The sequence below is a fragment of the Podarcis liolepis genome, assembly GCF_965112155.1.
Source record: "Podarcis liolepis genome assembly, chromosome: 4".
Taxonomy (NCBI): domain Eukaryota; kingdom Metazoa; phylum Chordata; class Lepidosauria; order Squamata; family Lacertidae; genus Podarcis; species Podarcis liolepis.
Genome location: NC_139558.1, coordinates 48722382 through 48746146, shown reverse-complemented (window position 1 = coordinate 48746146; position 23765 = coordinate 48722382). Strand labels below are relative to the sequence as shown.

Sequence of the window (23765 nt, the reverse complement as noted above, 5' to 3'; positions counted from 1 at the left end):
CCCAGGATACTTGGAAATGGGTGCTTCATATGTGCTTTTAAGGCATGATACGTGTAGTAGTGAGTTCCTACTAGATGAGCTGAGATTTGAGCAGAAGATTTCCAATCTGACACTCCTTTCTACACAACACCAGCTCTCCACCAGAAGTTACGTCTGGGATAAAGGCTTTAATGGTCAGCTGGGGCAAAGGCATTTAGTTATAGCTGAGTTGGGGACTAGGCTGGAGACAACCCTCCTTAAAATAAGCCCTCTGATTTATTTATTTTTAATTGTCTGGCTTTTGCTGTGGGTTGGAAGGTGTTAACCGAATGTAGAAATGAACTGAAGCATTTTAGAAGCCCCCTTGGATCAGGCCCCTTTCTATCTATCTATCTATCTATCTATCTATCTATCTATCTATCTATCTATCTATCTATCCATCCATTCATCCTGCACAGCAGGCTCGTCCCGGCTTCTGTTCAGCGGCTGCTTGCTTGGTTTACATACCAGGCGTCGCGGCGCAACACACCATCTCGCGTTTAGCCCTCCATTTCCAGGGAGGCCTCACAAACAGCCATGCAACACGATCGGCACCGCAGCCTCCGGTGCTTTCGCCTGCTGGGCTTGCTTGTTAAAAATAAATGCTAGTGGTAGCGAGGGTGGGAGAGAGAAGGTGGGGAGGAGGGGAGGCGGTGGGTGGGTGCGTATGTTCCTCCTCTTCCTTCCTCTCCGCGCAATGTTGCACTAGCCAGTTAAATAGATCAAGCAGATTCTTTCCAGAGAGCCAGACTAACGTCGTTCTCGTGTGTGTGTGTGTGTACTACATCCGAAGGAGGTGGGGGGGGGGAGGGAGGAAGAACGCTAGAGCCCTCCCTGACTCGAGCGTGGAGCGGAGGCCTCGTTTGCAGACAGGGGGAGTTCCCATTTCCGCGAGCAGCGCCGGCTGCGTTTAATCCTTGTGTGTCCTTTCCCCCAAGCCGGGCTGATAAACGAGAATTACGCTGAAGCGACCTCCCTTTTCCTCGGCCCTGTTCAACTGTCGGGCCCTGAATCGCGAGCAAGCAGCCGGGGCGTGCTTTCCTGGCAAAAGTTAACGAATGTTTCACAAGGGCTCCTCTGGCGCGCGCGGTGACTCTTCCTTAATGGATGAGCTGACTTTCGGGCAGAAAGCAAGGAGGCCACCAAGTCGAAGGAGCGAGCAGCAGCACCCCCCCCCCATCCACACCGCGTAGAAAATCAGTTTGTCCTCTTGAAGCGTATTCATTTTCCTTATTTGCTAGGGAACCAAAGTACTTTGCAGCTTAGGCTTCCTGAAAACACAGACGGCTAAACTAAAATTCCTCATCACTTGAGAAACCTATGCACGCGGTTCTTGCCTCGTGGTTACCTGTCAAAGATTAGAAAGCCAGGGCAGAAAAGCGGTGATAGCTGCGGCGGCAGCTCATTTCCTGGCCCTTCCGCTTGCATTTAAATTATGCACACACACCTGGCCCATTTCATCCGCTGCGGTGCTGTGAGGAGGGCAGGTAGGAGGAAGCCCGCGTGGAAGACGATCCTTTGGCTGCATGAAATATAATTTCGTGATCTGCAAGACACTTTCCAGTATAATCTCATTATGCACCACAGGCTCCCGGTGTTATTTTGTAGGAGGCGGACAATGATCAATTTACATTGACCTGGGGCTGGGCAAGCTTTTAGATGGTAATTGCCATATTGATTTGCATGAGAGGGAGAGAAGGGGGCGGGGAAGGGGAAGACTGGCTAAAATTAAACACCGGAAGCTAAATTAAACTAAATTTAATGTCTAGGCACAAACGTAAAAGACCTGCTAAACTCCTGGGTTCTTAGCTAGGCGTCTATTTTTAGAACCGTGGAACTTGGAGGAAGAGGGAGGTGGCTTGGGTCGCTTTGAACGTTATCCGGCTCTGTTCCAGAGAGCGAGAGTGGGAATCCTGAGCGATCCCACCGTGGAAACCCGCGCGAGTCCCTTGGAAGAGTTCCGATCCTGGATGGAATTTCGGCCGTGTCCTCTCATACGTTATTAAGTAAAAATAATATATTGGATCGCGAGTGAGTCTTGTCTTCCAGAAGGCAAGGACAAGGTTTTAATTTGATCATAAGGCAATTAGAGGAGAAAAATACAGAATCCGGCAGCAGTCGCTTCCCTGGAAACTGGCTGTGCGGAGAGTTGAGTGTAGTCAGCGAACCGTTAGGAAAGGGGGTGGGTGACTGTTCCGCTCTGCGGCACATCTCCTTAGAGGAAAGCATTCCGTGCACTTTGTATCGCCTTAATTTAGTAGCAGCAGGAGAGCTGGGCGGGGGAGGGGAGGCACCCCACTTCCTCCCAAAGTGCGCCGCAGCCGCTCTCTGGAACACGCGTGCAAAAGAAGCCACGAAACAGCGCTGACCATTTTTGGTATATTGGGGACACTTCTCTTCGCAAATGTTCTCTGTGCAGTTGGATCCTATGCAAGCTTGTTCATTGGGGTGTGTGTGTGTGTTCATTCAAATAAGTATGGATAGGATTGCAGCTTTGACCTGCTTTACTTAGTGTCTAAGGCTACAGTCCCGCGCACATTTTTCTGGGAGTAAGCTTTAATTAAGGCGATGGGACTAGCTTCTCAGTACAGTTACCTTGCAATTTAAACACATTTAACCTGTAGGCATTCAGATTAGCAAAAAATTTGAGGTGGGTGTGTGGGAATTAAAAGGGGGTAGAAAGAGTGTCTGTGTCTGGACAGAAAGACTTTGGCAATCCCTTGCACCCTATATGTTTTGACTATATGCGATTTTAGCTTTAGGTGGGATCCTTGAGCATAATGCCTGCCTACCGTAAACTGAGACAAACAAAAACAGAACAAAAAACCTGGTCACTCCTCTAACACCTAAATCCTAAACAAATTAGTTGGAAGGAAGGCCCGCTAAAATGACTGGGGCTTCCATCCAGGTCTGGAGGGCTGATGTCTTAAACCTCAGTGCTTTCATTTGTGTGCTGTTGTTGTTTAACTTGAAAGCATTCTGCTATTAGTCAGTCGAGGGGGCTGCAGCAGCACGGAAAGATCCTGTTTTACTCAGAAGCTAGGCCCACTTTGCTCAGTTAAGCCTTCTCCTTAAAGAAGTGTGCAAAGGACTGCAACTTCAGATTCCTAAAAATGCACAAACTGGGATACTTGTCAGACTTCAGGAACAGAATACTCTGCTGCTTTTTGTTTTTGTTTAAGAAGGGAGAGCATGCCGACTTAATGTTTCTATCAAAGGGTACAGCTCTAGTGATCAGGAATAAAATCAGATTCCCACATCTGAACAAAATTGCAGTTGTGGCTGCCCTTAGGATGGGAGGCTCTTGAAAAGTGAAGGAAAGTGAATTGGTAGAGTTCAGGCTATATTTACTTTGTGCTTGTTTTGGTGGGGGGGGGGGTAAGAAGTAAGCGGATGTTGTCTATTTTTGCACTGCAAGGTTGTGCTTTCCATCAAGGAAGTGAATTGTAGGCTTAGATGAAGACAATCTTGCTTAGGCTTTTCAGAAGACTTCAGTGGTGTTATTAAATGCAGGAGGGGGTGCAGGCTTAGAGAAGCAAACTTGCTTGCTTGGAAGTAGGTCATATCCGCCATCCTATGCACACTTCCTTGGAAGTAGTTTCCATTAAAATCCTTGGGGCTTTCTTCAGAGTAAATATTTAGGATGGATTGAAACTACTCAAGCATTAAACAAAGAAACAAACAAACAAACAAAAACAGGGTAGCTTATAATAATTCCCTGCATAAATTCAACCAGGGATATCTAAAACACATTAATCCCACATTCATAGAAAGTGAGATTTGGAGCCCAGATTATTGACAGGGATTGACAGGTTCCTGGGGGCTTGTAATGGCCCTATTTGATGGGGCACTATATTTGGGGCTGTGCTGGTTTCATTTCTGATGTCTGTATATATAGATCTGAGCATGCACAGCCTATGATAAGACCTTAAGAAGTGCAGTGCTGGACCACACTGGGGGTGGGGGGAGAGGCGTTTAGTCCGGCATTCTCTTTCAACAGTAGCCAGACTGATGCCTCTGGGAAATTTACAAGCAGGGCAGGAAGGCAGCACAGCTGTCCCCAGACTCTGGTATTTATGTAATAATAATTTTTTAATATATGTGGCCTGCTCGTCATTGACAAACAAACCCAGTGTGAGATACAATTAATAATATATATAAATTGCAGTATTCCATAAGACAAAAAGGGGAGCAGACAATAAATCAACACAACAAGCAGCACTGCACAAATGATAACATAGAAGGATTCTTACTGGCACTAATACCCACAAATGCCTGGGTGAAAAAGTAGGTCTCCAGCTGGCAGCAGAAAATATTCTGGTACATTGGCCTTTGAAAATGGGGGTTCCATTTAGCTATCATGTGAAGGAGCTGCGATATCCTCTATATGCATTTGTTTAGCCCATTAAAAGCCATCCTATTTAGTGGCATTACCACATCCTGTGACAGCGAGTTCCATAAATTTACTTTTGTACAGTATTTACTTTTGCCAGGTCTGAATTGACTTCTGATTCATTTCATTGGGCAATCTTAAACTCTAGTATTTTGAGAAGTGGAGAAACTTTTTTAAAAAATCATACACCCTCTTCAAACTATTCACAACTTTAAAAGTCTTTATCCTGGTAAGGAATTTGTCCCCCTTCTGTGTACATTTTCCAGTTCTATAGTTTCCTTATTTAGATGGGGCAATAGAATTGCATGCAGTGCTCCAAAGGTGGCCCAACCACAAATATCTATAAAGGCTGTAAGGCTTATACTTCTAGCCCTGTTTGTTCGGCACGCTTGCATGTAAACAGTGATGTAGAGGCTGGTGTGTCACCTCACCCTATTCACAGCCCTCCACAAACTTGAAGGCAAAAGTCTGAAGCAGGGAGCCTCACCTATCTACTCATGGAGGCTTTATGTACAGCTCAGAACCCTGCCGTTTCTACGTCAGCTGGGAGCCTTCTTGCATGGAGGAAGGTTCCCTGCTTTAGAATTTTCCCCTCAAGTCCATGGAGGGTTGCAAAAAGGATAAAGGTGATGTTCTGGAGAGGGCAAAGACATGCAAGCCTGTCTCTGTTCCTTCTTGCATGATTGCCCACATATGACTGCAGTGAATACCCAGAGTGGCAAGTTGACTTTGCCTCTTTCAATACAGTGGTACCTCAAGTTACAGAAGCTTCAGGTTCCAGACTCCCCTAACCCAGAAATAGAAATTGCGCGGTGGTGGCGCAGTGGCAGCGGGCGGCCCCATTAGCTAAAGTGGTACCTCAGGTTAAGATGAGTTTCAGGTTAAGAACAGACGTCCAGAACAAATTAAGTTCTTAACCTGAAGTACCACTGTACTTCTGCACACTGAAGTGGGGTCGGTCCGTCCCTCCCCCACATTGATTTGTCTGCCATGATTCCTGGATCTTTCCTGGTTGGTCACTGCTAGGTCAGCTCCCATCATATGAAGTTAGGCTTTTGTGCCCCAGTGTGCATCACTTTGCACTTAGATAGAATCCTGTTGGCCATCTTGTCGGCCAATTGCCCATCTTGGAGTTCTTCATAGTCTACTTGGGATTTTACCAATCTGAAGGATTTGGATGTTATCCATAAACCTGGCTACCTCGTTACTTGTCCTGGATTTCAGATTGTCTATGGGGGTGGGGGACAGGTCTCAAGTCTGATCCTACCCCACTGCTTATTTCTCTCCATTGTAGGAAATTGTTCCTTTATTTGTACCCTCTGCTACTCATACTTTAATCAGTTACCAATCATTAAGAAGACTTGTCTGGATGGTAATAATAATAATAATAATAATAATAATAATAATAATAATAATAATAATACCACCTCTACCATCTGGCTGGGTTTCCCCAGCCACTCTGGGCGGTTTACAACATATCTAAAAACATAATAAAAACATCCTTAAAAACTTCCCTAAACAGGGCTGCCTTCAGATGTATTCTAAAAGTCAGATAGTTGTTTGTTTCACTGACATCTGAAGGGAAGGTGTTCCATAGGGAGGGAACCACTACTGAGGGCCCCATTACTGAGAAGGCCCTCTGCCTGGTTCCCTGTAATTTCGCTACTTGCAGTGAGGGAACCAGCAGAAGACCCTCAGAGGAGGACTTCAGTGTCCGGGCTGAGCGATGGGGGCAGAGATGCTCCTTCAGGTATACCGGGCCAAGGCCACTTAGGGCTTTAAAGGTCTGCACCAACACTTTGAATTGTGCTCAGAAACGTACTGGGAGCCAGTAAAGATCCTTTAGGACCCGGTGTCCATTCCCAGTCACCAGTCTAGCTGCCACATTCTGGATTAGTTGTAGTTTCTGGGTCACCACGTAGAGTGCATTGCAATAGTCCAAGCAGGAGATAACTAGAGCATGCACCACTCTAGTGAGACAGTCTGCAGGCAGGTAGGGTCTCAGCCTGCATACCAGATGGAGCTGATAAACAGCTGCCCTGGACACAGAATTGACCTGTGCCTCCATGGACAGCTGTGAGTCCAAAATGACTCCCAGGCTGCACACCTGTTCTTTCAGAGGCACAGTTACTCTGTTCAGGACCAGGGAGTCCCCCACACCCACCCGCCCCCTGTGCCCCAATAACTTCTGTCTTGTCAGGATTCAGCCTCAATCTGTTAGCCACCATCCACCCGCCAACTGCCTCCAGACACTCACACAAGACCTTCACTGCCCTCACTGGTTCTGATTTGAAGGAGAGGTATAGCTGGGTATCATCTGCATACTGGTGGACACCCAGCCCAAAGCCTTATAAAGCCGTATATTATTTTAATAAATGTTAGTTGTTATATGCACTTAGAATTTTGCTTCTCAATTGCTGTGCTGGCTTCTTTTACCCAGCACATTGGTTTTGCCATAACTTGTGTGTTTTTAATTCCCACCACCTAATTAGGACAAGACTTTCATTTTGGAATAGGGGAACCTTCTTAGCTTTTTATACCTTTGTTTACACTGCTCTTTAACCATGCTGGCATCTTCCATAATGTGAACTTTAACCTGTAGATCAGGATTCAGTTATCAGGGTGTGCACTGTGGCAACAGAGCTTAACGCATGTACTTCTAGGTACACTGAGTTCAAAGCAATCAGTCAATGAATCAAGTGATTCTGGATTTACTGTGGCTTGGGCAACATGGTAATGGCTGCAATACAATGAATACTATACTTACTTTGGAGTAAGTGCCAGTGAACTCATTGAGGCTCACTTATGAATACACATGCAGTTTCAGGATAGCCATTTGCACATTATAATTGGCATAGGCAAATTCTTATCAGGAGGATGACTGGCTTCCTTGAAGGAAACCCCAAACCCAAAATAAGATGTGTGGTTGCAATCCATGAGCTATGTTTGCTCAGTAGTTCTATGCCACCTCTGCAAGGCCTTTCCTGACATAGTGATAGATTGTAGAGTGTGCATAATTTTGAGTGCCTACAGCATTTTCAAAAGGAGCAAGTTGCTGGGGGAGGCCAAATGAAAGCAATTAAGTGAATTCCAGGTTTGCTAAATAAGTGCAACATTAAAGAGAAGGGGAGCACTTGGAAAAAATATATATGGGGGTGGTGAAAAAGGAGTATTTGGCAATAATCCTATTCACTTTGTGGAGAGTAAGTATTTTGCTTACTTTCTAGTAGACATGCATAAGGACTCTACTCTGGTTTAAGAAAAAATAAGCAAAGGGTTTGGTGGTGCTTTCAGGCTGATATGTTTGTTGTGGTATCTGCTATCTCGGGTTGGCCAGGGGAGAGTTCTTTTGTCCCCTGTACTCTGAACAAGCTGAGATGTTACTTGAACCGTGGGTTGTTAGTTTCAGGAACACTTTACAAGCAGAAGCCAAGCAGAGTTGTAAAAAAGAGAGAGAGGAGTGGCTGAAACGCCCCCCTCCCCCCAGTTAAGGAACCTCAGAGCAGGAAGTGACTGGTGCGCCTTCCTCCCCACTGAGTCTCGGTTCCTGTCATCTCCCTTTCCTCCTGGCTGCTTCTTGGCCGGGCGGGTTGGGTAAACCACGCTCGCAGTTGGTCTTGCACAAGAAGTTGCAGTTCCCCATCAAGAATCCTTTCTGATCATTGATTGGAGAGGAGGAGGAGATGGGGTGGCCCGGGTGGACAGTGGCCTTCCTGAGAGCATTGTTTCTCGCCACAAGGTTGCTGTTTGGGCGCGTTCCACCTGGCCCATGCCTGGGCTCCCATTCTAGACAGCGCTTAAACTATTACGCCGATCAGGTTGCATTGTTTTAGTGGAACTAACCGGATCCGTGAAACCAAGTGGTTCGGGCTAATCTGGTCTCGGGGAATGGGTCGAAACGGAGCGAACCGTAAATGTTTCCAGTGGCTTCGTATATCTGACCAAAGAGCCCTATCCTACAAACAGTTGAGCGCCCCTAAATCCTGCAGGGGGTCCTCGGGCTGTGATGCAGCCCTCCTAATAATGGCCAGGAAGCCGGTACTACCGGCTGAGCATCCTTGCTTACTGCTGAGTAACGATGATCTGGGTGCGGAAGCAAACATCCAAAGGTCCGCTCTCAGGCACATTTCCTTAGAGGTAAGCCCCACTAAGTTCAGTGGGACTTCTTCCCAAGGAAGTCTACCCAAGAGGGCTGCAGCCTTAAGCGCCGGAGATTCCTTGTACGTGTAATCAAGAGCATAAAGAATACGGGTGGGAGGAGGAGACGGCTTGCGAGCTTGGAACAACGGCTTCGCCCCAGTGGATGCGACGCGAGGCTGCCCTGCGTGGATGTTTCGAGGCTGTTTTGCTTTTGGCAAGAACGGAGAGTCCCCGACCTGATTTCCCCGCCCTCCCGCCTCATCTCCTTTTCAATCAGGAATATTGGATCTCGTCTCTATATACAAATTGCTGGTATGAAAGGGAAGGCGGATGGGGGCGTGGGGGGAGCCCAGCCCGTGTAGATGGAGGCAGGCATAAACTTGTGAGATCAGGTTTCCTGCTGAGTTCCCGAAGGAGAAGTCAGCATTTGATTGAAGCTACACTTGGTTCTTGGTTCCCAGGGGGACAACAGCCCTGAAATACGAGAGCGCTCTCGCTCCCTCCCCCGCCCCCTCCCGTCTTCCTCTCTAAAAGCCTTTGTGCTGAAAGAGCCTCGGTAGGCACGAAGCGCTGCTCTCTCGCAAGAATGTGTTGCAGCCTTTGCTGACATTATTTTGTTAGCAATGGTTTTCTCTTTCTCCCTCCTCTCTCCACCCGCCCCCCCCCCCACTTTGTACAGCGGCAAGCAAATAAATTGCCAGCTCGGCTGAGGCACCGGTTGTAACTGACCACAGCAGAGCTACAAAGACGCGGGTGCTTGGAATCGCTCGCCCGGGAGAATTTGGCTCGGAAGTTGGGTGCTGCGGAGGCAGCGGCTCGTCTGTCGGAGACACAGGAGCTGCGCTAGCGAAACCTTTTAACCTTTAGTAGCTAGAGCTGGAGTCTGCGCCTCCCGCTGTCTCCAGCACAGGCAGAGCCCCAGATCCAAAGACCCGCGCAGGCCGATCCTATGTCTTCTCCCTCGGAAGTAAGTTCCCTCGAGCTTACTGGTTTGCCTTGGTTGGGGTGAGATGCCGCCTGGGGTTTCGGCTTGCAGTGGAGCAAGTTAGTTCCCTGCTTTTCTGTGGCAGCGAAGAAGGCACAAACAATCCTTTGCCGCGCCGGCAGCCCAATCCAATGCGTGGTTACTCGGAAGTAAGTTAAATGGGACTTATTTCCAGAGAAGTCTTGCGGTCTACGTTTGCGACCCCATGCGCAGTTAACGTGGGGGAAAAGCCCATTTAAGGACTCTTGTGCGTTTTGCTTCCGGCGGGTAATCTTGCATCGGGTTAGGCTGTTACAGTTTCTAAGGTGAAGCAAGACGCTTAGGCTGCCATCTCTGACACACTTTAGGAGTAAGCCCCAATGGTTTAATAAAATTTAGGAGTTGGCAAGTAAGGAAATGCACCACCAATTTCCTCCCTTCCCAACCGCTTTAGTTTCCCCGCGCCTCTTTCGTATCCTAGTTTTTCAACTGTATTTTCGAGAGTTTTTTTAGAAAATTATTTTTATAAAAACAGTAGTAATAAAAAAGGGGCGAAATGGAAAACAAAAAGAAACGGTCTTGAGAGGTTGCTTATGACACAGGCCTGTTTGTCAGTTGCCAGGGGTCTACGGAGGTACAACCACGAGATTTACTCCCTTTGCAGAGTTAACTGCATTTGCACACTGGAGCCAGCCAGCCTTCTTGACTTGAGCAGGGCCGGCTGCCATGTAAATGTGTTTAGGGTCAAGAGTTAATTTTCGCGGCTGTTGGTGCCTCCCAAAGCTGCACTCTTGGAGACCGCAGCTGAGACTCGGCCTGCACAGCTCCAGCCACCTGGTCTCCCCGTCGTAATCGAGATGAATTGCGCTGAACCTAAAGGCCAGCTACTCGAGAGGAGGAAAGCCGCAGGCTGGACCGGGGTCTCTTTCCCAAGTAAAAGGCTGTGTGTTTGTTCCGCGGTGAGGGTCGCCTGGGCTTTGAACAAGTAGTTGGTGGCAAATTGCCCGCTGGCCCAGAGATACCAAAGCAGCTTCCTTCTCAGCTATTTCCCCAAAAGATCAGGACACCTAAGCAGCTGTTCCTCCGGCTCCTGAGGACTTTGGCATACAAGAGCTGTATTTTACGCAGCAGGGTTTTTTATTTTTAAGGATAGGCAAATAGTTCAATTGCTCAATGAGTACATATAGGGTGCCTAGGAGGACACGTGTGTGTGTGTGTGAGAGAGGGGGGGCACTCGCCGGCATCACCTTCGGCAGGGACTACAGCTCCCATAATCCCTAGCCACTGGATACAATGACTAGGGTTGATGGGAATTGTAGTCCAAGAAAATATGGCAGGCCTCACTTGAGGCTGCTCCTGTCCCGCTGCATAAGATCTTCCACTTCCGTTATTTTGCTCGGGGCATGGCCAAAACCATAGCGGAGTATCAGCAGCAGCAGCAGCAAGTATGTCCGGGAGCAATATCCAGTGGGTCTAGGTCGCTCTAACAGGGGGAATATTATATGCACTTGCCTTGAGAGTAAATCCTAACTGAACACAGGGATTTAGGACCGAGTCAACTTGGATATTGTCGAGCGGTTAGTGGGCGTGGGACGTGAGAATAAGAGATGAGCGAGGCCTCCTTTCATTTGAACTGGGACAAGCCAGAAGGTGGTACCTAGGCTGCGCCTACGCTAATGTGGATGCCCTACCTTCATATGGGAGAGCTACATAGTCCTGCATTGGGGGTTGGACTAGATGACCCTCAGGGTCCCTTCCAACTCTACACTTCTATGGTTCTACTCCTTTCTTCGCCCCCACAATCACCGACCCAGTAACCCCTATCTCTTCTACTGGGTTTCCCAGTTTCCCAGGCTGGGAATCCCAGCATCAGAATAACCCCCGGGCGCCCTTTCTGGCAGCTCGTTCTTTCTCCAGACAGCTACGACTCGAGTATTTGGGCCTCAGCTGGTGCGGGGAGCAGAAAACCGGCCTGCAAGTGCTCGCTTCAGGTAGCGGGCGCCGGGTGCGGCAGGCGCTGGAAAAAAGAGGTTTTCAAACCCCCCCCTCCCTCCGCGTCCCTCTCGCTTGAGTGACACGGCGTCTCTTCGTGTCACTCAGTGCAAATAAACGGGTCCACGTCACTGTCCGGGGCCTGTAGCTTCTGGGGAGCTGATGAGGAGCGCTGGGGGCGGGGGGGGGGCAGCGGCGACGGGGGGCGTCTCTTAAGGACCACGAGGGAAAGAAACTGTTAAAAGCAGGACGGCAAGAAAGCAACAGTCTCTGCTCTCTGCTCGGCGCCCCCCCCCCCCGACGCCCGCGCTTGCAAATGCAGCCAGCTGAGGAATTTCTCCTGCGGAACGAGAGGCATTAAAGCTTCTAAGAGCCACAATGAGCGAGACCCGGGCAAAGGCACGGGCGGGCGGGGGGCGCGCTAAGCTACTGCAGCTGGACTCGAGGCGAGCAGAAGAAGAGGACTCCAGCTCTGACCTGGCCCTTCGGGGAGAGGGCGACTTGGGGAGGAAATGAGAGAGAGAGAGAGAGAGAGAGAGAGAGAGAGAGAGAGAGAGAGAGAGAGACGCGTCAAAAAAGAGCAAAAAGAGGACGGGGGTGGCGCGCGGGGAGGCGGAGGAAAGCTTACTTTTTAAAAGACCCCATTTATTGCCCAAGGAGAGTTCGCGAGAGTGAGGGACTGGCTGATACAAATAGTTCCCTGGCCTGGGGGGAGGCGGGGGGGTAGGGAGGGGAGAGGGGGGCTCCTTGTTTCGAGTAAACCAGCTGCAGGAGTGATGCTAGAGCAAGGAAGGGCAGACACAATGCTGCTGTTGTTGGTTTGATCTCTAACTGTGGATTGTTAGTCTGGATTTAACTATGTGGTGTGGGGAGGGAGGGAGAAAGGCGGAGGGGGGGGGGCCGAAGGCTGTTTACAGCTAGTGCAAATAATGTGACAGCTGTTGGAGCGCGAGCAGCCAGCGCCTCTTCGGCTTTTACACAAAGCTCTCTCTATGGCGAGGGAGAGAGAACTAAAGGGGGCGGCGCGGCGACAGGGGACAACGGTTTCGCCCCGGGCCCTAGTAAAGAAAGTAGCGAGCATGCCCGAGGGAAAAACAAAACAAATATTAAACACAAGAAATCCACCCCAGCATCATCTTCCTCATCGATTTCCTGGTATGGGGGTTTGAGGCCCGCCTCTCTTTCTCCCCTCCCCCTTTGAATATCTCGCGGCGCAGTCCCCAACCAGCCTGTTTGGAAATTCAAGTCTTGCGGGCTGCAATGGCCCTTACTCCTTTGTAAGTGTGTCTGGTGGTTTTGCAGGAACCACAAAGCTGAGCTGAAAGAACAACACCTCCCAGTGCTACTGGGAGGAATGAGCTTTTTTGGGCCAGTTAGAGGAGGGGGACGACGACCCTCACCTGCAACATTTATTTAGCAGGCGCGTCCCCAACTGCATAATATTCCTCTGAAAGTAGGGAAAGGATGTATGCGCTCGGCGAGGATGTTACAGAATGTAAGCAGCTTAGCTGAGGGTTGATTCACACATGCACACACGCTTCTGCCTATCTCATGCCTCAGCTGAAATGTGTGAGCCTGCGCCTTTGAAAAGCATCCATCCTGGAACCCCAAGGAAGTGCTGTGTGTCCTCTTCCTGCATTGGAGGGGGTTGGACTACACGACCCTTGGGGTACCTTCCAGTTCTAAAATTCTGTGATTCTAATTGTGATGGCTGTCAACACTTGATACTGAGGTCATGTAGTTGAGAACACGCACCTGTGAATTCACTCTTTTGAAAGGTTTATTCACCTAAAAACAAACAACTGGCCTCCTCTTACGCTAGACTAGATATTTGGTTCCCAAATCCCACCTGGACCATGGACCTCTTGAAAATTGTTAATGGTCTTTACAGACCACTTAATGATATTCTGCCTTTTGTAGCTGTTGTATTGTGCCATGTTAGGAGCTGTATGATGTTTAATTGCCTTTTAATTGCTTCTTTTATTTCTTATACTCTATTTTATTATATTACAACTCACATTCCATAGAACTCAGACTGTAATACAATAAATTACAACATAAGAAATAAAAGAAGCAATAAAAAATATCAGTAAAACATCATTATGAATATTTAATGTGGGCATGCTGCAGCTCACCTGAATGAAACCTGCAGACCACACTTTGGGAACCCCTGGGCTAGATAATCATGCATGGAGTACACAGTGTCCTGGAACACCTACCTGAAGCCAGGGAGGAACACTGTTCTTTAGGAAGTAAGGATTGCAGTCTCTTCCAGATGTGGATGGCACAAGCACATAGGAAGCTACCTTATACTGAATATGACCATTGGGTAAATCTAGATCTGCACTGGCTACAGAGATTTGCAGCTGCTCTCTTTCAGTCAGGGATCTCCCAGTCCTACCTGGACATACCTGGGTATGCAAGGCATACATCTCATCACTAAACTATGGCCCTTCCCCAACCACATCCTTGGGAGTTGCTAGGATCCAAGTACCTGGCAGGGTCCTCTGCTGACGCCTGCCCCTTGCACGCACACACCCACACCCGGCCTTGCATTCAAAGCAGTGCCAGGGAGCTGGATCTAGCTATTCTTTTATGATAATAGTTCCTACCTAGCATTGTTACAGGCAATTGTGGAAAATTAAGACAGAGCTAGACACAGTGCTTCTCCTTGGTGCCTTGCCCACAACAGCAAGATAAACCCACATGGGCCCACTGACAGAAGAGGGAGCCTACCAAAGGACACGTTCCACTTGCATCTAAGAAAAAAATCTGAAGATGTAAAATCTTGCAGGTGTTTTCAGGACCACAGCTTCAGTTACTTTTGTACATACAATCTCCAGTCTACAAATGGCTTAGTTCAGGATTCTCTCCTTGAAGCCCATTGGGCTATTCTCCAGGATAATTGTCCTGAGGATACAGTTGATCCCTGCTTGTTTCACTACGTTTAAAAATGGCACATAATCTTTCATATTTGTGGGAATGTTAAGGAAGGTAGGAGAGTATATATTGTTTGAATATTATCCCTCCTCACTCACGCTAGCGAGTAAGCAGCAGAGCACATTTCCTTTGCAACTTATTGGAAGCAGGTTGATGATTCGTTATAATCCTTTAATTAAGCAATCCAGCCTGGCTTGTCCAGTTTGGATTGTTCCTGGTAAGTTTCCCCTTGATTTCCCTCTTAAAATAAGAATAACACAACACAGTCTTCTTTAAAAGTAAGAATAAAGTTTTACTCACATTCAGTTCACAGCAGTAATCTGAAGGCAGGTTTTATCTTGTGGCGGCAGTGAAAAGAAGTCTGAGCTACATCTCAGACTTTCTGCTTTTGGGCTCCATCCTATTTGACGGTTGAGCTGTGTGCTGGATAAGAGCCAGGACAGCGAGGGTCCAAGAGAGCAAGAGTGAGATGGTTGCATGGCTTGCCCTTTTATCTGGTCAGCTAGGGTCACACACAGGGGTAAGAAGCTCCAGAGAAGGTATGACAGGAAGTCCTCCCTGTCTGGAGTCACATTCCGCTGTGTGTCCATTCTAGGCAACAAGAAAATGTTGTACTTGACTGCTCTAGTAATAACGCATCCCACAATATTTTCTCCCCCCCCCGTTATATTTTTTACCCTGTCCTCCTTCCAATAGGAGCCCATGGGCACACACACACATAGTAAAGGACGTGTTTTTGCTTTCTGCTTGGCACCCTCCCCCCACCTCCATATATTTTCTATATAAAAATATAGTTTAGGTTCACAACACAGCAGGCAAGGAATAACAGACTGCCAACCCTTGTCACCCAGCCCCGAAGGGTACCGTATTTTTTGCACCATAACACTCACTTTTTTCCTCCTAGAAAGTAAGGGGAAATGTCTGTGCGTGTTCTGGAGGGAATGCCTATGGGTGGCATGCCTACGGATTTTCCTCCTCTAAAAACTACGTGCGTGTTATGGTCGGGTGCGTGTTATAGAGCGAAAAATACAGTATTTTTTAACTGTCAGCAAAATGATGCCAACATGGGAGACATATGCAACTTTACAGGGAGGGAGTGTTCCATAATCTGGGAGCTACCACAGAGAAGGCCCCTGTCCTTCAAGGATACTGGAAAGTTGTTCAAGACAGTCTAAATAGTTCAGTATTAAGTGCTTTTGTTAAACTTGTATGATTTATTACAAGTATTTGCCAAAGCACCTTCACTAACACCTGCCAACTTGTGCCTTAAGATCTCTGGGGGAGGCTCTGCTTGTCCTCCTGCCAGTGAGCATGGCATGTTTGGCACTTAGGCAGGATTCATTCTGTTGTGGAAATAGTTGTGCTCCACCTTCTAACTCACAAATTGTGACTATTGTAGTCTAGGTGTCTCAAACTGAATTCAGAGAGGGACATATTAGCAGGACTGGATGATCACCGATTTCTTGATATTTTTGCTGCAATACTCAAGCCATAGATTTTAGAGTATGTTCATTTATACATGCATGATAGATAACCATATTGGTTCATTAGGAAGAAATCCAGGTGTTAACATTCTGTGGATCTTAAGTTATATAGTGCCTTGGACACTCTATAATGGAAAAGCAGGATAGAAATGTTCTTTAAAATTCTAGAGGAAATGGTTTGAAGGCAGAACTGTAGGTAGTGACTTGTGTACTAATACCCCAATGCTTTCAGCTTTCACATGCCTCCAGTGCATAGTCTGCCAATGCTCAGGAATTGTAGTAGCCAAACTCTCTGATCCAAAAGTCTCACTTTTCATTCCAGGTGCACTCTGTGTATGCTAACTGTAGTCCCTAGCCAGCTTGCAGGTGCAAAGAAAAATGACTCTCGCCAGATTCTGTCTCCAGATGTCAATGCAACTAGGTTTCTGCCCTGGAGAGTCCTATCTGAATTTAAGCACTGAAGCTGTTTTTGTCCCACCCTGGGTAGGAACCAACCTATTCCAGTATCTCCTTCTGGAATAAGAGATGGCATGTCTGGGACCTTCTCCTTTAGCAGCAGATACCAAGGCACAATTTGCAATGTCAGGCACAATTAGCAATGTCAATGCAATTTATATATGCAGGCGCTGAAAGGGAAATTCCTGGTTCAAATGAAACCCTTTTCATAATTCGGGACTAAAACCAAGTATAAACGGCACAATTTTAGGCAGATCTCACATTTGATCTTTCCAAATGGGTTTATTAAGGGGAGAATTAAATTGTGGGAGGCAAGTGGGAAGTAAATTTTCACATTCTTTCAGGATTAAAGAGTATTTCACCTCGCACAAGACCAGCTCCAGTATGCAGTCACACCCCTTGCTAAATGAGTATGGCTTTGTTTGAAACCAGAACATAAAAAATACCAAGGAAAGCTCGTCCAAGATGGGTGAGGTCTAGGGCTGTGATCCTAAGCTTACAAGTGAAATCCATGAATATACTGCGTTCTAATCACTCTGAAATAATCAAATTTGTATTTAAAAAGTGATAGAGGAGTTCAAGATAGGTATACCTTTTGCACATAGTGGGAGAAAACTGCTTTTTACTGAGGACTGAGTCAAAACTGCCTGGCTTTCCTAGGAGAAGAAAGATAAGGTTTGGCGTGCATGTATGTGTGTGTGAGTGAGAGAAATAGAAGATCAGGGCTACACACAGTGTGTTTTGTGTGTTCTGGTTTGCATGGTAATTCAAAACAGAGTTAGATTAGTTTGTAATGTGAGGAAATTTCCATTGTATTTATTGAACAAATCTGTTAACCTTCCATTGTTTTTAAATATTGTACGATCAAGTTCCGAAATAAACTGAATCTATTCTGAGAAAACTAGGCTGCTATTCTCACAATGTCTAAGTGTTAAAACGTGGAGCAAAACTACTTTTGCAGCAAAAGGAATCTATCTCATGATGCTTTGTTTGCAGGTTTTCTCCCTGCTTTTACATAAACAATAATGTCAATGACTGAGGTACACCAATTTTGTTAGGGGCAACAACATCCTGTTTGTGTGATCCTGCTCCTGATTCTCTTGACTGAGAGTCAGGTTTAATAAGAAAATGAGTGCTGAATCAGGCCCATGTGGCACAGCATCCTTTTCTCAGACTGGTCCACCAGATATCTATGGGAAGCATGAAAGCAGGCTATACGTTTAATAGCAGAAACTGATATACTGAGGCATACTGACCTCAAAAATGGTGGTTACACAATGCTTATTTCAATGTGACCAACATTTGCATAACAGTAAACAGAACAAAATCCTGAGGGATAGCTCAGTTGTATAGCATGAGAATCTTAATTTCAGGGTTGTGGGTTCAAGTCCCAGGTTGGCCAAAGGATTCCTGTCTTGCAGGGGGTTGGACTAGATGATCCTCGTGGTCCCTTCCAACTCTACAGTTCTATGAAATTGAGCAATGTGCAATTCTAACCTTGTCTACTCTGCAGTAAATCCTATTGAATTTAATGGGGCTTACTTACAGGTAAATGTAGTTAGGGACTGTGGCCTGGACTATTGCTTTACTTGCATCACATTGACATGGTTCCTAGACTTTGCTTTGGCTCAGCGGGAGTGAAACCTGTTATCAAGAGTGGCTCTTTGATCACACATGCGCAAGAAACACTCTGCTTTGCCACAGCCTTCCTGTCCCCCTAGCAGAGTGAGGTAGCTTCACTCCTCTTCATAAACTTTTCAGATTAGGTGGGAATCATTCTGCTACAGAAATTTGACGCTTCCTTATGTAGGTAATGGAACGAGCACTTCTTTGTATATCAACTATATCAATATAGCCAATTAGTAGCTTATACAGCTTTCCCACCTTGGAAAGTGCATCAGGGCCTTATTGCTAATGACCCAGAATGGCTAGAGACATGATGGCAAAGTGGGCTTTTAATACTTTGGTGTAATATGTGAAGAATACACCCAATTTCTCCTTGCATGGAATGCATGAACCCCCCCCCCCAACCATACGTTTCCTGTGCATCTCACTCGTGCAATTTCCTGTTTCACACATTAATCTGGAAGTACAAAAGTGTGTCTGAATTCCCACACATCATAAAGCGAAGCTGAAGCAGCTTTCAATATGTTTTTTCCATCTCACTTGTGCCATTTGAGTGCATCTGGGAAAGACCTATAAGGGCGCATGCACACAACATGAAATATAATTCTGAGTATTCTCTTGCACTACTGATACACTATGGCTGCAAAAACACTTAAAGTGTGACAAAGAGAGAAAAAGATCCATGTTTAAAATGAACAGGCATTGTAGCCTGTTTAGGTCTTATATTTGAATTAAAGATGTGGGAAAAAGAAAAAAGAAAAGAAAACTTGTAAAATATTGTGTGGAAATGTCCTAGTGTTTTCAAATTGATTGCGAGTATACGGGAAAGTAGATTTACACTTGGCAGTTAAATCTTTCAATGCTTTTTGAGGAACCTGTGATCCCAGTACGATTCACATCAATTGATTTCAATGGGATCTGTTTAATAAACTGGTTTAGGACCGAGATGATTAGTCTCGCTAAAGTGAGGGGTCAACCTATCTGAAATGCCCCCCCCCTTAACAGCTTAGAAATATGTCATTTTGATTTCAACGGAAAGCCATTAGTGATACAGTTCTAACCCTTGCTTGGAAGCGAATGAGCTCCATTCAGCACTGTGAGACTTGCTTCGGAATTAACATGCATGCAGCAGAGAGGCAAGTCATATAAAACCTGGGAATAAGGATAATTCTATTTTGTTTTGGATTGTGGCGCCGATCGTCTTCAATCCGAGCACTTCTGGTTTGTGAATAGAATTTCTGTTTTGGGCAAAGCCGGCTTGTTTCAGGGCAACTGGCAACTGTACATCGAATTTCATTCCTCGTCACTCTCATGCGGCATATCTGTCACTCTCCAGTTTCTGTGCACGAGGCACTCTGGGTGGAAGATACCCCCAGCAGTCATTCATTAAGCGCCAGAGCAATAAATCGAGCTCTAACGTGACGTCTGCCATTTTCTGCAGGAATGTTGCTTGCGAAACTACTTTTGCCTTGGAGCAAAGGCGGAAAGATAAACACGGCTGCCTTGCCAAAACACTGGCAAATCTTTTCCTGCTTCCACAAATTTCTAAAAGTCACCCAGCCTCTTTCTCTCCCGCCCCCCCCCCCCGGATTAGGCTGCTGCCTCTGAGCGGGGCGCGCGAGTGGTGGTGCTGTTGTTGGCTTTTTATTTTGGTCTTAAAGGGGGGGGGGGAGAGAGAGAGCTAATGCAAATGAGAGGAAAATAATTTTCTTTCAGCGATATGCAATGTATTAGTCACTTGTTATCGTGCTTGGAGGCAGACCTCATTTGCGCGTCTGCCAACTCGCTCACATCTGCTCAGAGCTGTTCCGGGCATTTTAACCTTGGCGGTGTCGTGTCGTAGTCCCACGGATCAAGAGCCAGTAATTAAGGCTCGAAGCAGCAGCAAAAATTCATAGCCGCCCATCTGCAGCGCAGTTGCTTCCGCGCTCAGCCCCCCTCGCCTCCCTCCCGTTTCGGAGCCGACGACTTCAAGATGGCAAGGCAGGCTGCGCCGGGGTCCTTAAGTCTTCCGAGGAAGGCCGAGGGGGCGCGCAGCTTCGCAGCCAAAGGAGGAATCCCAGCTGCGCCGTGAAACTTTGTGCTCCCTCGGCCGGTTCTTGCCCTGCGCATTGCTGGGATATTAAAACCGGAGGATTCGTCTAGATCGCTGCTTGCTGCTTGAGGACACGTACGATGCTTTTAGTAAAGGCGGAATAGATTCTGCTGAAGATGCCTCTGGGAGACTGGAGGGTTTTTCCTTAGGGTGCTAGGCGATGTACAGTTAGAATTGAGGAGCGCTTCCTATCCCCACCAGGGGCCCTGTTTGGACTTGGGGAGTCCCTGGCTGAGTGGTAGAGCATCTGCCTTGCATTCAGAAAGTCCCTGCTTCAATCCCTGGCGTCTCCAGGTAGGCCTTCCTGAAACCCTGGAGAGCTGCTGCCGGTCAGTGCAGACAATATGAGCAAGATAGGCCCATGGTCTGGTTCATGATAAGCCTTTGTTCCTATGAGTGATGCCCAAGCCCTGGTCGTCTTCGCATAAATTGTCTTTCGGCTCCAGCCTATGTATGTTTACCTGGAAGCAGGTGTCGCTGTGTATTCTGTGTCTTCCTCTAGGTGAGCCTAGGTGACCGCTGGCAATCCTGTGCTCATTTGCTTTACGATGAAACCCACCCCGGGGGTGCAGGAATGCACTTGGGGCGGGGGGCTAAAAAAAGTTAAAGGAGCGGAAAGCACTGGGGATGGGACAGTTAGCTAGAAATGCTAATGTAGGGAAATCTGGACTGGAGAACATGATTCGTGGAAGAAACCCTCCTGCAACTGATAGGCAGGTTTAGGGACTCGACCCAGATTTCACATTTAAGGCGGCAATCCTATGCGCGCTCACCTGTGAGTAAGCCCCATTCAGCTCAACGAGGTTTACTTCTGAGTAGATATAAAAAGGGTCGCAGGGCAATTGTGAAGCCATCCTCGATCAAGCGGCTTGCAGATGGTTGCCACACAGCTCCTTTTCTGACATTTAAGTCTGCTGCGCTCATCTTTATTTTAAAAGGCACGTTTAATGCACATTTTCCAGAAAGCGCTGGCACCAAAACTCCTTACTGGTAGGAGTTGTACAGACGAAGTGTGATGGTGCTGGTGGTTTGGATTTTCGCTGCTTCTCCGCAGGAAGATGGCTAAGGGCGCAAGCCAACGGGAAGGTCTCCTGCGCAAGCCCGGCTGACAAAGCTGCGCAGGGAACGGCTGCTGTTCTTTAGCAATTAATTTCAACCGGGGCTTGTGAGCGCTGGATTGCGCCTTAAGCTGCTTTGCTATGGCGTCATTTCATTGAAAGGAGAGCGAGGTTGCTCCTGAGTTAAGTTTGCGGGGGACGAGCTCGCCACCTCGGCGTGGGGACTTCGACTGAGCGAGCGCTTAGGCGACGAGGATTGCAACCCCCCGCCCTGTTAAAAGCTCTCCATTCGCGAGCGCTTAACTCGCGGACCAATCTGCTGGCGGGCGAAGAGGAGGAGGAGGAGGCGGCGGCGGCGGCGGTGGTGGAGGCGAAGGGGCCGACGACGCAGGCAAAAGCAGGCAGACGGTCCTGCGGGGGGAGCGGGAGGATTTAAGGCTACTTAAGCTCGCCCGAGCGCTCGACAGCGAACCAACCAAGCTGCATCTCTAGCTGCCGGCGCGCCGGCCATTTGCTGAATAATGAGAAGCTGCTCCTTCCCCTCCCGAGGGACTCGCCTTCACACAGGCTCCTCTCGGAGGTGGCTGCTCGCTCCGCCCCCCCCCCCTGTGTGTGTGTCTGCCGGGAGGGAGAGCGGGGAGTGGGAGGCGCTGCGCTCCCAATCAATCAGACCCTCGATGCTGTTGCTCCGTAAATGAGGAAACCACAGGCACTGTCAGCCACAATTAAGCAAAATCAACTCGCCCGTGATCAATATCTGCTCGTTTCCCCGGTGAATACGGGGGCCGACGCCGACCTCCTTTGGGCTCTCGCAGCGCGGCCGCCGGGCCGAAAAAGCCACAAAGGGCAGCGCCGGCCCAAGCGGGGCAGGCAAGGGGAAAGAGAGAGGGCGGGGAGCGCATTCATCACGAAGGGGGGGGGGAGAGAAACTCGGCTGTGGGTGTGCGCCTCCCCCGTGCACGCGCGCTGCTGTAGACCGTGGGGCTTAAAAAGCAAGAGGGTGTGGACCAAGCGGGTTTACCATTTCATCCTGGTCTTCACAGCAACCGACCTTGGGTCTGGGCTGGTTTGTTTATGTGTACTAGTCACGCACATAGCTGGATACTTGTGTTGGTTTTCCTTCTTAAACTTTCCTATTAACAAATACGATTTCGTTTTTTTAAAAAAATAATTTCCTTCAGCGTAAAGGTAAAGGGGACCCCTGACCATTAGGTCCAGTCGTGACCGACTCTGGGGTTGTGGCGCTCATCTCGCTTTACTGGCCAAGGGAGCTGGCGTACAGCTTTCGGGTCATGTGGCCAGCATGACTAAGCCGCTTCTGGTGAACCAGAGCAGCGCACGGAAACAGTGTTTACCTTCCCGCCGGAGCAGTACCTATTTATCTACTTGCACTTTGACGTGCTTTCTAACTGCTAGGTTGGCAGGAGCAGGGACCGAGCAACAGGAGCTCACCCCCTCACGGGGATTCGAACCGCCAACCTTCTGATTGACAAGCCCTAGGCTCTGTGGTTTAACCCACAGCACCACCCGCATCCCTTTCAGCTTACTCCCTCCCTAACCTGGATTCTTAGCACACCCTTGTGAGACCAAAACTGGGCTGGGAGGAACCTCTTCCTTCTGTCTTTGCAAGCCAGCCAGCTTGCCTGCTGTCCGGGCTGGGGGCGTGCGAGGGGTTAATGGGCCGCAGGCGCCGACGGGGCCTTGCCTGCGTTTTCCCCCGCTCTCGCTTGGCTGGTACCCAGGGAGGCGGCGTCCGCTTCGGTACCTGAAAGACCCATTGAGTGCCAAGCGGGTAGGCTCCACGGAGGCCCTTCTCCTTTCCTGTGGCCCGTTGCTGCTGCCGCCGCCGCCGCCCCTCCTCCGCCTCTGTCACCGCCTGCTTGTTGTCTCTCCAAGCAGCAGCAGCAGCAGCAGCGGAAACCGAGCCCGTGTCTGTGCGCGCGCCTAAAATGGCGCGGCCGGTCGGGGATCTCAAAGACGAAACGGGCTGGGATGACTCATTCGGTCTGGCTGAAAGAGCGAAGGAGAGTTGCAGGAGGCGGCAGCGCGAGGAGGTGCCTGCGCTCCGTACAGGCCAGGCGAGCGCCCTTCGCCTCGGTGCTGCCGAGCCTATAATCCTCTCCGAAGGGGGGAGGAGGGGACCCCACGGGACGGGGTGAGACCCCCACATCGGCGCCCGAGGCGAAGGTGCTTTTCGCCGTGTACGTAGTGCCGGAACTGGGCCTTAATGGCACAAGTCAATTCGGGGACTTTCTCGGATCAAACGGCGGGGGAGAGACGCGAGGTCGCGAGAGAAATACTTCTCTCGCCTTCATTCTGTTTTGTTGCCTTCGTTTCTGCTTCCTGCAACGTCCCGTGTGCCTGGGCTATTTCACGAGGGACCAGATTATTAAGGCGCACGACGACACCCCAATATCCCCCCCCCCGTGGCCGCTCCACCTCCCCCACCTCCGAGTTCATTTGGGTGGAACAAACGGGCCCCACAGCTTCCCCCGGGTCTCGTACTAGGAGAAGCGGGGGCGCTATTTCTCCACCGCGCAGAAAACGTTGGCAAGAGACGACGTGTGTGTGTGTGAGAGAGAGAGAGAGAGAGTGAGAG

General features: G+C 48.6%; 1 protein-coding gene across 18 annotated transcripts in view; it reads left to right on the top strand.

Annotated features, from left to right (window-relative positions):
• BCOR (BCL6 corepressor) overlaps positions 1-23765 on the top strand; it is an 86526-nt gene that overhangs the window by 8442 nt on the left and 54319 nt on the right. For 2 of the 18 annotated variants that reach the window (XM_083498357.1, XM_083498366.1), the window contains exon 1: positions 23176-23367. The exons of 12 other annotated variants lie outside the window; for them this stretch is intronic. The gene's annotated coding sequence lies outside the window, so the exon portion shown is untranslated. Of the gene's footprint in view, positions 1-18231; positions 20403-23083; positions 23368-23765 lie in introns of those variants that run through there. 4 more of the 18 variants (XM_083498367.1, XM_083498349.1, XM_083498345.1 and 1 more) reach the window with 4 other exon arrangements.